This window comes from Myotis lucifugus, unplaced genomic scaffold (genome assembly GCF_000147115.1).
Source record: "Myotis lucifugus unplaced genomic scaffold, Myoluc2.0 scaffold_684, whole genome shotgun sequence".
NCBI lineage: Eukaryota > Metazoa > Chordata > Mammalia > Chiroptera > Vespertilionidae > Myotis > Myotis lucifugus.
In genome coordinates, this window is record NW_005871732.1 from 20,519 (window position 1) to 32,570 (window position 12,052).

General features: G+C 50.7%; 1 pseudogene; it reads right to left on the reverse strand.

The window, feature by feature from the left end:
* Positions 1-5,674: 5,674 nt before the first annotated feature.
* LOC111823788 lies at positions 5,675-6,527 on the reverse strand (annotated as a pseudogene).
* Between the last annotated feature and the right edge of the window lie 5,525 nt (positions 6,528-12,052).

The window sequence follows — 12,052 nt, forward strand, 5'->3', positions numbered from 1 at the left end:
GACTGTGACCAGGGTTGCACAAGCCAGTGAAAATACTAAAAACCACTGATTCAACACTTCAAATGGGTTAATTGTATGGTCTGTGAATTAGAGTTCAATAAAGCTGTTGAGAAAAACAGAGCATGAAAAACTAACCCTGCCTTTGTCTAAAGTTTCAGTATTTTGTTCACCTGGATTTCTGCTTTCTATTATTTCAAAATTGCATTGCATTCGGATTTGTCTGGATTACTGCGTTTTCTGTCACCTACTTAGATTCTTGAGGAAAGGGCATCCCTGGCAGCCCTGGAGCCGCCTGAGTGGCTGTGGCAGCAAAGACATCATATTTCACAGAGCCTTCCCTGGCCTTCCCCGGCCCAGAGCCCCTTGCTGGGGTTCCTCCCCCTGCACCTTCCTGCTCCTCGCTCCCCTGTGTGTGTGTATGTGTGTGTGCGCGCGCGCGCATGCACGATGATGATGATGATGAAGAATAAAAAATATTATGTAAAACTGAAAGTGAGAAGAACAGAAAGCAGAGACTACAAATCACAGACCAGGGAGCATGAACTGGATCTCTAGCAGAATTCCAGAACGGTATTACTCCACAAGACGGCTTTAAGAACACGCAGAAAGCAACGTGGTTACCAAGAGCAGCCAGGAGTTCCACTCCAGCCCAGGAATGCCAGGAGCTGCAGTGCCTTTTCGGGTACGGCTTTGAGACCACGACAGTAGGTCAGGGGCTTCTAAAACACAGTGAGCACCCAGCCACGCGCCCAACAGAATCTTCATGTCACTGCGAACAGGATGAAGAAATACAGGCAACGTGGTTGCATCTGAGGACGAGTTGTAGCTGTTTAGTGAAGGCCACGCTTCAGTTTCCTGTAAGTTCAATATCACAGCAGAGCGGCTGCCAAATGCTCCAAATGGAGCTTGGGCCACGTCCAAGTGCAAACGCCTGGAAAGAGGCCTGCTCTGCCCTCCTGGGGGCCCTGCGTGTAGTTCTGGGGGTCCCACTTTTGAGGGGACACTGACCAACGGAAGTGCTCACAGAGGAGGACAGCGTGGCTGACACAGAGACCCAAGACCTTACAAAACAGTGTTTTATGAGACAGTTGAGGCCAGGAATTTAGTCTGTGCAGTGAAGACACAGGGAAAGATAGTGGTTACTTAAAAAAAAAAATCCTCACCCGAGGACTTGCTCATTGATTTTAGAGAGAAGGGAAGGGAGAGAGAGGGAAACATCACAGTGAGAGAGAAACATCAGTCGGCTGCCTTCCCATACACGCCACGACTGGGAACCGAACCCGTAACCTGGGGATGTGCCCTGACTGGGAACCGAGCCCACACAGCCCACAACCTTTCGGTGTGCAGGACAGCACGCCAACCAACTGAGCGACATGGTGATTACTTTTAATTATTTGAAGGATTAAAAAAATGAAGCCAACTGAATCCAGTTAATGTGACCAAGAAGGACAGAATCAAAGCCAGACAATTGTCAGCTCCACGCAAGTAAGTGCCCTTCCCACAACCTGAGCTGTCCCACCGCCAGGGCCTGCTTGCGAGGTAGAGCTCCCCTTTGCTGAGAGCATTCAGGTTAGACAATGCCGCTGGGCAGTTATAGATGGGATTTAAAGAACTAGATGAGGGCGGAGCCCATGTCTTACGGTCCCTTCCAAATCAGGGAAACTATGATCTGTTTCTCCTCTTCCTTCAGCCTTTCATGCACTGCCGGCTGTGGTGAGTATTGGAAGATGTTGAGCTGTAACCCACTGTTCTCACCTTTTCCACCCCTTTCCCTGCTCTCCAGCCCCCTCCTTCCCTTGTCACCATCGTCCCTGGTTTCTCTTGAGGCTGACACCGTTCAATGCTTCATGCTCGTCCCACAGCCCCACTGAAACTGGGTTACGTGAGAAAAAAGAATAGCAGGACCAAAGGAAAGAGAAGAATAGGAAGGAAGACGGACCGAGGTGGTGCACTGTGTCCGTTACGCTCTGATGTTGGACCCTACTGCTTGCTCGCTCTGGGACACACGCAGATGTTCACAGATCGGACTGATCTGGGTTCCTGTGAATTAGCTCAGAAATGTCCACACACGCTGTTCTCTTGCTGCAGGACACAGGGCTCGTGGCACGCTCAGTGTCTGTTTCCCCTGCTCTCCTGCTGAGTTCCAGAGGCCAGACCACGGGGACCTGGTCCCTGCGGCATCCCCCGGGCGCTCTCGATCGTAGTAATGACATGAATTCAGGGTCTCTTTCAGCCTTCTCCCATACATCCCGAACTGACTAAGATCATGCAGATGGGAATTCTGTTCAGAAATAAGCTTTAGACAATGCACAGAACTTGAGAACCAGGGGGCATGTCAGACCACACCCAGCGGAACCCCTCCATTCGACAGGTGAATAAACCGCGTCGTGAAATATTCAGCGAGGAAAGAGCAGAGCGGGATCAGCTCCGGCCCCTCTGGGTCCTGGGAGAAGCAAGGTCCTAGGAGCGGAGTGTCCTGGGATGATAGCCACAGGCTTTAGCACCATGCGAAGCAGGTCCAGTGCCAAGTCCTCCTCTAACGAATCCCATGACTTGGGCAAATCAACTGTCTCACGAAGAAATGGGAAAGATAGTACCTTCAGCCACGTCGCTGCCCAGTGGGATGCCCAGTCAGTGGCAGCTTTGATAACTATTACGAAGTCTAGTCCCACCACAACAGGCGGGCCCTGGCTTTGTGCCTGTAGGAAAAGACACACCCATGCCATGTGAGGGGAGGCGGGCCTGGCACCCAGGGCCTGCGCCTGCTCAGCGCCCTCCATCCCCAGTGTGGCTCACAGCAGCCGCAGGCGAAGCGGAGAGCAGCTGCCGCTCGCACAGGCGCCCTCTTCCAGCTGCGAGCACGTGGCCGTGGCCGGGAAAGGCGGTCTATTCCAATCAAGTTCAACATCTCTCCTGAGTCTTCTCTTTGGATATCTTACCTTTCTTGTCAAGTTCCTCCTTTCGGGCCCTCTGTATACAGAATAACAGAAGGCCGCTGGGACTGCCAGTGTCCAGTACCTTCCAGCTGTTCTGGGAGGCGGAGGGCAGAGGGCAGAGGGCAGAGGGCAGGGAGCGTGTCCAGTTCCGAGACTGGTCACCGCAGGAGCTTCATTGAAGAAAGCCAGAGCAGATAAAAAGGGCGCGAGGACGGTGTCCCCTGTCCCTCCACCGCTTCCTGGCCTCCTCATCTGCTCACCGGACCCAGCTCCCCTCCTGGGTGACTGACACCTGCTCCCCTGTTACAGGGAGAGCTGATACCCTGGAGCCCCCTGGCCTCAGGCCCTCCGAGGCAGCGCCTTCTCCCTGCGCCCAGCACATTAACATCGATGCTTTGTCATCCAGAACTTCTCAGCCGGCTGGAGCTCCTCACTGGGTTGCATGAGTGAGATACATTCTGGAATTAATTTGGCTCCTGACGTTTTGAAGCATTTATCTTTAATTTTTATAATAGCTCTCATCATGGTGCGCGGGGAACAGACAAGACAGAAGAGGTGCTTCCCAGGATAGATGAGTCTACAGGAAATGAATGCCATAATGTTGTCTTATTGGATCTATTTATTAGACTGTCAGAGAAATTCAGGAGCCGAGAGGAAAAATGATGGGAGGTACATGTGGTCTGTTCGTCAAAGTAGACACTTGTGTTCTTTTAGAGCAGTTCTTGGGAATGATTCAAGAATGGATGGAAGGGGGAAAAGGAGAATGCTGATTAACACAGGTGGAACTCCATGTAAATTTTGTGGGTTAAAGACTTACAAAACTGAACTACAAGAATTGTGAGCCCTGGCCAGTTTTGCTCAGTGGATAGAGCATCGGCCTGATGACTGAAGGGTCCCAGGTTCGATTCCGGTCAAGGGCACATGTCCAGGTTGCGGGCTCGATCCCCAGTGGGGGGCATGCAGGAGGCAGCCAAAAGATGATTCTCTCTCATCATTGATGTTTCTATCTCTTCCTCTCCCTTCCTCTCTGAAATCAATTATATATGAATTGTGAATTACAATCCTGTGTGTGTTACTTTAGTTAACCAGCACTTACTGAGTTTCCAAAATCCCATAGCAGTTCTAAAAATAGCAATACTTCAATCACAGAGTGAACAGGAATAGCAACCCAGATACCATCCCTGCTGGAAGAGAGAACTCAGGGCCCACGGACTTGGTCCAAGTCCCCCGATTTCCCTTAAAGAAAGTTCCTGCTCCTTGAATAGCTGCCAGACAGAAGAACAGGATTTGGGCAAATAAAAACAAAATAAAACAAATAGGGTCACACCCACGGTCACAAATGGGAGAGACTGCCTTGCACTTAAAATCATTTCTCTTAGGGATGAATGGTGTGATGTGATCTGACCTCACTCCGGCCATCGACATTCCAGTCCTCTTCAAGGCTCCCCATTCAGACTCCACTCATACAAGGTATTTCCTCTTGTCTGTATTGAGCCTCTACAGCTGCACCTTGAAAGTAGTGTGTCTGAGCCCTGGCCAGGTGGCTCAGTTGGTTGAAGCATTGTCTGTGTTCGATTCCAGTCAGGGCACATCCCTAGGTTGCAGGTTCTATCACTGGTCAGGGCACATAGGAGAGGCAACCAATCAATGTCTCTCTGTCTGTCTCTCTCTCTACCCCACCCCCCTTCTTCACTCTCCAAAATCAATTAAAAAAATAAAACATATCCTTGGGTGAGGATAGAAAAGTGGTGTGCCCAACAATCACTGCCCCATCCCTATTAAACAGAGAAAACTGACAATTTATAGCAGCAGCAATGGGAACACGGCCGTGCCTCTTGTTCTTGTGAAGCCTGCGCGTCAACAGTCCATCATCCAGTTACTCAACACTTATGAGCTCCGGCTCTAAATAAAGCGGGTGCAAAGCCGTGCACGCTCTCTGACGGCAGGCGCACAGAAGCATTGTTCCTGTGGTAAAAACCGTAAGAGATCCCCCCGGGTTTACCAGAGAGGTGGGATTATGGATGACTGCCCATTTTAAAAAACATTTTTGTAACAATACCATACTGCTTTGATATTTTTTCAAATTTAGGAATAAGTCAATAATATGGATGTGCCAGAGTGGTTCCCTTTCCTGCTGACATATGGGACAGGACGAGGGATTGGAGATGGCAAAGTCCAGCAAGTGTGTGCACCTGTGAAGGTAGGAGGGGCGGGGCTTCTGGCCAAAGGCTGACTCCCTATATGTTTGCAGGAGGCAGACCAGCCAGACAACTCCTCAAAGTAGTGTTGAGCAAGGTGCAGGGCTGACATCTGACCTTGAGTCACTAAAACCCCACCAGTGCACAAATCCGTGCACTGGGCCTCTAGTAGTAAGTAAGAGGCCACAGAAGTAATTTAAATTTGAATTATTTTCCCTGATATTGGGATGAAAACCACATGTCTGGCTTCAGAGGAGGTTTTGCTCACTGGCCAAGCCTGCCATAAAATTAAGGTGTTCAGCTCAGTGCTTAGAGCGTCAGCCTGTGGACCAAAGGGTCTGGGGTTCGAGTCTGGTTGTGGACTCGATCCCCAGTGGGGGGCATGCAGGAGGCAGCTGGTCAATGATTATCTGTCATCATTGATGTTTCTATCTCTCTCTCCCTTCCTCTCTGAAGTCAATAAAAATATATTAAAAAACAAAATAGAAATTGTTACATTGAATAGAGATTATAATTTATATTTTTGAAAAATTAAGGTGTTTAGCGTCTTGTCTGCCCTCTGGCTCTTACAAGACCTCTGAGGTCATCCAGAAAGTGGGCACTCGGGTGCTCCCGGCTGTGCTGAGCCCCACCAACTCAACCGCAAAGGTGTTGTCCACCCTCCGACCACAAGGTGGTCACACAAGGCGAGTCCTGGGAATCTGTGCCGAGTGTGTAATTGTCCTCCCACCCAGCTCGTGGGTGGAGGGAAAGCTCACTCCCTGATGGAGGAGCGGTCCTTCTCGTCCTGCTCTTGTCCAGCTTCCCCTTCTGGAGGGTGAGAGTCCAGCCCAGGGCCTTCTGGCCACCATCCTCTAACTTCCCCCACGACACGGGAGTGGATGTCCGCTCCGGCTCCTGCTCTCAACCTCTGCCCATGGGAGGGCTCTTCCTCCCACACGTTACTGCTGCAAATGTTGAAAGTAATGGTGACGTTTTCTCTGCACTAATTTGGCTTCTGTCCCATGCACTTCCGGCTCCCAACCTCCAGAAGTCTTGGGAGAGACTTATGCGTCTGCACCCTCTTTTCCCCCTTAAAGTCATCACTCAGAAATTCAACCAAAGCTTTGTCCCCGTGGGCCTCCACGCAGCCCCCACCCATGCTGGGAAGCCCAAAGGGCCAGGGCCACACCAGGGTCACTGTGGGGCAGGCACAGTCTGCAGCAGCGGAGGGTGTGGCTCGGCGAGGGCGTGGCCCAAGGCGCTGGACCAGAGACACAGGAGAGGCAACAAGGCGGATGGGAGCACTGCACGTGTGGATGAGGATGACCCAGGCCAAGGCTACCCCTACATTTTCAACTCTCATTCTTTCCCTACAAAACACTTCCACGCAGTAGGCACTCAGCAAATACATGCTGAGCAAACAGATAAATACAAATTACTTCACCCCTGGATAACTCAGCATCAACCCCAGCCCACCCTTCGGCAACGCAGCAGGCCTTGGACTTACTTGCTCATCCTGAGGGTTTGTCACACCCCCTTACTTGTGTGAGACGCTTTCCCATCTATGTGGTCGTGCCCACTGCTCACTCCCCTGTGAATTCCACTTTCCCCACAACCTCCTCCTTATCACGTTACTATCTATCATGTCCACACGTTGGGCATTTAGTGTATTTGTATTTATCTTTGAAATGACTTCTTGCCCAAGCACATTCGAAGCCAGGTGAGGATGCAGGTCCCTGTGCTTTTTTGTGCCCCCGACCCCACAAACATAATGAGTGCTTTCCGGAGGAGAGGCCTGTGAGGGTTCCCGGGACACCAGTGACCCAGCCTTGAGGACATCATAAGCCTCCCAGGCCTCGGCTTCCCATCGGAAAAACTGGGAAACTAGCAGGACTGACTCCCTGTGGTGCTGTGAGCGAAGAGAGATCCAGAATGTGCGACGCTTAGCAAAGTGTTCGGCACATGGTAAAGGTTTTGGTAAAAAGTGTTGGTGACAATGATGAAAGTGATTCTTTCGATTAGATTAGCCCAGGATCAATGCCAAGGTCAAATAAACATCTTTTACTGAAAGTCTGTGGCTACCGTGAGGGAGGCTCACTCACCGAAGAGTCCTTTCTTGCTCTAAGCAACAGGGGGGAAGACAGGCAGCGTCCCGCCCCACCTACGCTGTGGCCACTGAACATGGAGCTTTAAGTTAAGTTTGAGTATGGCGCATCCCTGGTGCTTCTTCCCCCACATCTGCCGTCTCATGACCCGAGCTCTCAGCAGAGACTGAGAGCCCGTTACCGGGTGATCTGGGAATAGAAGCGGAGGGCCACTGTCTGTTGCTTTGCAATAATTTAAACAAATGGTAGACAGCTGCGCCAGGAAGCTATTACCAGAGTAAGGCTTGAAGGTCGTGCTGCCTGCAGGGCCAGGGACCTGAAGGATGTCAGGACTGAATTTAACTTGCCCTTCCTGCATTAGATGTGAGCGAGGCTGCCCTCCGGCTTTTATTCCAAAGATAGTAAGTCTGTGGTTAGAAACCTCTGGACAGTAATGATACCCATGTTTGAGAGATGGCTCCTTACTGGGCTGTGGTTTCAGTTAAAAGTTCAACAGAGCCAGTGGTTCATGATGAGTGGAAGGGCGCCGTAATAGTAATGTTACTTTGCATTACCATTTTCTGTCTCAGAGACTCAACAGCAAAATGGTCTGCCTTGGAAAACTAGACTCAACTTCTCTGGGGCAGGGGAGAACTAGACAGACAAAACACAGAATTATTGACGAGTAATTTAATAACAGATGAAACAATGACACAGGTAACACAGGGGCAATCCAGACAGCAAACACATAATTTATAACATTTTTCAAAGCAGTAAACAGCATTGTACAGACCAGGAAAACAGTAAAACATAGAGACCACCCATCTATTGCACCCCCTGCCACACCTCGCCCTTCTCTCCATGGCTAGCATGTCTGAGCACAGACTCAGTAAAGCTATTGACATGGGTGACCACATGGCTGTGAACTGATACTCTGTCCAGATGGGATTCTCCCCGGGGAAGCAAAATCAGAGAGCAAAATAGTTAGCGAACGGGAAGTAATTCTCCGAAATGACGACGAGTTCTGTACAGCTAAGCTCTGAGAGACCTCAAGCTCTGGCTAAAAGAGACTGTGTGATTTTTTTGAGGGTTTCACAATGTAATTCATTAACTCATGTTCCAGGAAGATAGAGATGGGAGGCCAGGAAACTTCCTCAGAAGATTTCCATCATTTTCTTCTGAGCAGTTTAATTGGTTCCCATGTGGCCTTCTCCCACCGATGTATGTAAGAGACAGAACTTGGAGATGCCTTCTCTGTAAGCTGTTTTACCTTTTCTAGTGTAAAAGGGTAAAACGCCTGCCTTTCCTGGGGGGTGACAGAAATCTCAGCGTCAGGGACACATGCTTAGTACTGGCTTCTGCAGCCCTAAGCAGCCAGTCCAGCACACTGACCCACAAGGCAGTAACTTGGGAGAATTTCCGTTCTGCAAGGAGAAACGCTGGCTCAGAGTCCCTCACTAGGGCAGGCCACACCGTCTCTGCGACGCCCTAGCAGGCCAGAGCCAGGTTGGCAGTGCCTGGCAATCAGGGAAATCCGTGCTCATAGTATTGAAATTCCACCCAAACCCACACCTTTCACTCTAAGGCCTGGTGAGCTGTACTGCTCTGTCCATGGTTTCGCCTCTGCTGTATAAAGAGACCAACGATGTAGAAAGGGCTTTCTAATATCAACATAACTGCTTGTTCACAGAGGGTGACGTTATAATAACCAGAAGATTCATTTTCGCTTGCTGACTGTCATGTGATTTTTAAATGTGTGGTGGCGCCCAAACAGCTCTACCTGCTCAAATTAGTCTCCTGAAGCACCACCCAAAGGCAATGAGAGGAGAAGGGGTTTTCAGCGGGCGCAGCATGAGAACTGCACAAGATCATCTGCCTGTAGGGCAAAGTGAGGAGAGAATGCTTGACACGTTGTCCCACAAACAGCCACGTAAGCGAGAGCATCATTCCGCCCCACGCGAAATACCCTGCAGGCGCAGTTGCTGGCACTAAAGTCTGTTAGGAGGTAGGGGTGCTAGTCCCAGATCTGCCACCAACTATGTTTATGAACTTGGATGATGGACTGCTCTTCTCTGGCCTCATTTTCCTCATCTGGAGAAGTTAAACCAGGTGATTCTAAATAGGCTTCTAAACGGACAGGAATATATAAAGGTGAGGGCATGGAAGGCAACCGGGATCCTAATTTTTGATGTTTCATAAAACCTTATAAGTCATGGCTGAGTCATTGGGAGGTGCGCTAACAGACTGTTTCCTGGGTAACTGGGCTGGACATCGACGCCAAGCCGACCGTCAGTCTCCCGCTGCAACAGCCCTGGGAGGAACGAGAACTACCTGTCAGGAAGGACAGTAGACGGACAGGTAGAAAGGACGCTTCAAAACCCTGCTTCCGTCTCTGCAACAAGGTGAGCAGGCAGGCAGGTGGGTAAACACGGCTGAGCACTTATGCTTCTGAGGCTAAAGCTCTCGTCCCATGACGCCAGTTGTTCCCGATGCCTGGAGACCTTGTTCGCTCGGCGTTTGTATGTAGAACAAGACAAGCAAGTGCCAAATACAGCTGTTGCGATGATGCCGCAAACGACACCTAGAAGCAGCGGGAGCCTGAGGCTGGGGGTGGGGTGTGAGGGGGACAGAGTCAGCACAGACAAAGGGTAGGAACCTAAAAGAACAGCTCAGAAAGGGCAGCCAGGCGGCCCCGCTGGTGCTGGTCCCTGCGTGACAGAAAGCTCTTTGTCCGCCTCAGCAGGCCCAGCATTAGCTCGGCTCCCAGTGATGACACTTGTGAAGCGTGCGGCTCAGCGTGAATCAACTCCACAGAATGAATGAAAATGGAAACCATGGGCCATGGGGCCGGAGTCGAGGTGTGAGGAACAGCCTAGAAAATTCACTCCCTGAACCTATAATTTCGTGAAGCGATGGATAAGAACTGTTCTCTGGAAGAGAGAAATTTCTTTAAAGGCACTGAGGATATAAAGTAAAATAATACAGCCCATGGGAAACATAATTCTGTGGCTGAACTTTCAAAAGCCTCAGAAAGGAGAATCTGACGATAGCAAATGCCTGTTCCTGGGCTCTGTCCCTGTGCATAACCAAGGCCTGGGGGCGGACGGACCAGGAGAAGTCATGGAGGACGGCCTTCTGTTCCCAGGGGGGCCACACTGAACTAGTCCCCAGTGGATGGGACTGCCCGTGCTGACGTTCACAGCCTTTCCTGGTCACCCATTTAACAATAAATGGCTCAGTGGTTGAGGGTCAACCTATGAGCCAGGAGGTCACAGTTCGATTCCTGGTCAGGGCACATGCCCAGATTGTGGGCTCGATCCCCAGAGGCAGCTGATCAATGATTCTCTCTCATCATTGATGTTTCTATCTCTTTCTCCCTCTTCCTTCCTCTCTGCAATCAATAAAAATATATTTTAAAAAAACAATAAAGAGGTCCATCTTTGATAATACAAATACGACAATGCTAATTTAAGGCAGGTGGTCACTGAGATACATCCTGCGGAAACTAGCTTTTATCTGGATGTCAACCCTAGAATCTCAAATATCTCTGAGATCTGTCAGCATCTCAACTTCCAATCCTTTGAAATTTCTCGTTCTATCCCTCCCTTAAAATCTTCTAATCTCATCATGCTTGCAGTTGATCAGTCATCTCTGGCTTCACTTCCCTCCGCAATAGTCTCCCCAGCACTGGCCATGCCTCCTGTGGTTTTGCCAAACCTTCCTAATTCATCTCCTACTCAAGAGAGATGGCACCAGCTGCCCTGCTCATGGTGGGCCATGTGAAGACGCGGCGGGGCCACGGCAGCATGCTCTCAACGGCAAAGCTCTCTGCACGGTGTGCAAGCTCTCCCTGCCCACCGTCAATGACTTTGACTCTTTAAAACGTTTCCCTTCCCCTTGAACTCCCTACTCACTTCCTACTTGACTCTCAGACAATGACTTCCCCTTTTCTTCATGGAGGAAATAGAAATTATTGATTAAAGTGCCCTTTTGAAGGTATCTCTTGAAGTGACTTCAAATGGTTCTTCACATTTACACTTCAGAAAGTAGCGCTCACCATTGCTATTTCCCTACATTCTCCAAGAAAGGGCTTTCATTTGCTCCCCATAGAGTGCTTTAATGAGAAATAAATCAATGAATGTTAGGTACCTAGCACAATGCTTGGCAGGCCATTAATATCGGTTCCCATTCGTTCTTTCCTCTACAAATTTAATCACATATAATTATATATTATATAAATACTAGAGGCCCGGTGCACAAAAATTTGTGTACTGGCGGGGGGGGGGGGGGGTGTCCCTCAGCCCCATTTGTGCCCTCTCGCAGTCTGGGACCCCTTGGGAGATAACGACCTGCTGGCTTAGGCCTGCTCCTGGGTGGCAGAGGGCAGGCCCAATCCCTAGGTGCAGCCCCTGGTCGGGCTCAGAGCAGGGCCGATTGGGGAGTTGGGGCGCCGCCCCCTGTCATGCACAGAGCAGGGAGAAACGGGAGGGTGTGAAGCCACCCCCAGTTACGCTCAAGGTAGGGCCGATTGGGGGGTTGCGGCGCCACCCCCTGTCACACACAGAGCAGGGCCGATCAGGGGGGTTGGGGCTCCATACCCTGTCACACACAGAGCAGGGCCGATCGGGGGGTTGGGGAGCTCCCCCCTGTCATGCACAGAGTAGGGCCGATAGGGCAGTTGGGGCACTGCCCCCTGTCACACACAGAGCAGGGTGGATCAGGGGTTGGGGCACTACCCCCTGTCACGCTGCTCCAGGGGCCAGGAGGCCTCGAGGCTCCGCTGATCCCGGTGCTAGGAGGCCTCGCTGCTCCGCTGATCCCGGTGCAGGGAGGCCTCGCGGCTCCGCTTGAC